General features: G+C 42.9%; 1 pseudogene; it reads right to left on the bottom strand.

The window, feature by feature from the left end:
* Positions 1-554: 554 nt before the first annotated feature.
* On the bottom strand, positions 555-1,020 carry LOC112670085 (ubiquitin-conjugating enzyme E2 D3-like; annotated as a pseudogene).
* Between the last annotated feature and the right edge of the window lie 217 nt (positions 1,021-1,237).

Raw genomic sequence — 1,237 nt, 5'->3', positions numbered from 1 at the left:
AGAGAGAGAGGTAGAGGCAGAGGCAGAGGCAGAGGGAGAGGCAGGCTCCCTGCAGGCAGCCCGATGTGGGACTCCACCCTTGGACGGCGGGATCAAGCCCTGAGCCGAAGGCAGACGCTCAACCACTGAACCACCCAGGCGTCCCAAGAACTCAAATTCTAAAAGAGTTTTAAGAGAGGGAAATTCTAACTTCAGACTTTTCTGTACAAGTGCTGTTGGTCATTTATGAAAGTGGAAGACAAATATTCTGGGAGATGCAAGGGCTCTGACAAGCTGTTACCCAGGTAATCTTTCAAATTCTACTTGAGATGAACTCCAAGTTTGATCAAGCAAATTAAGAATTCAAGCATGGAAAACTATTATGTAAGAAGAGGGGTGATAAATATCATTTTCCCTGTCCTGCCTGATTAGAATATAATCCTGCACTATAGGTTGTTTAGGACTCTGTACCTCCTGGATGACATTCGTCACAGTTGCTGGTGTATACATGTTGTTGTAACTGCTTGATCTGTCTGTCACCCTCACTACTAAAAAAACTACTTTTTTTCCAGTAATTTAAAGTTTATTCCAGCTATAATGCAGGTTATTCTGACTTTAAGGTAGCATCACATGGCATACTTCTGAGTCCATTCCCGAGATACTCTGTTGTATTTATCCCTGTCTGTTCTATAGATCCGTGCAATTTCTGGCACTAGGGGGTCATCTGGGTTTGGATCACATAGCAGTGAACAAATGGATAAAAGAACGTTAGAAATAGTTAAAGCAGGAGACCACTGTGATCTTACAATATTGAGACAAATGCTGCCATTATTGTTAATATTTGGATGATAAATTCTTGTTGTAAATGCAACCTTAGGTGGTTTGAAGGGGTAGGGTAGTCCATAGGAAAATGAATTGTCAGAAAGAAAACACCACCTTGATATGGGCTGTCATTAGGTCCCATAATTGTGGCTTGTCAATGAAACTTATCATCCCCAACTGGACCTGCAGAACCTTGTGCTGGAAGGTCACGGGCCAAATCACTAAATCGTGTGGTCCTTGCAAACAGGCAGTGTGTGCTATTTCTCACCTTTGTAGGTTTCCCGGCCGACAGGATGATGCCTGGCATGGGAGCAGATTCTCACTTCTTTGTGAAGAGAAAGAACCCAACATTTCTTCTGTTGTTATGCTTACCATGTCTTCACCCAAACGTGATTTATCTGTGACCTGTGTCTCCTTTGTTAATGCCTCAAGTACT

This window comes from Canis lupus, chromosome 25, assembly GCF_003254725.2.
Source record: "Canis lupus dingo isolate Sandy chromosome 25, ASM325472v2, whole genome shotgun sequence".
NCBI lineage: Eukaryota > Metazoa > Chordata > Mammalia > Carnivora > Canidae > Canis > Canis lupus.
The sequence above is the reverse complement of the archived record's forward strand: the minus strand, read 5'-3'. Positions and strand labels throughout refer to the sequence as shown.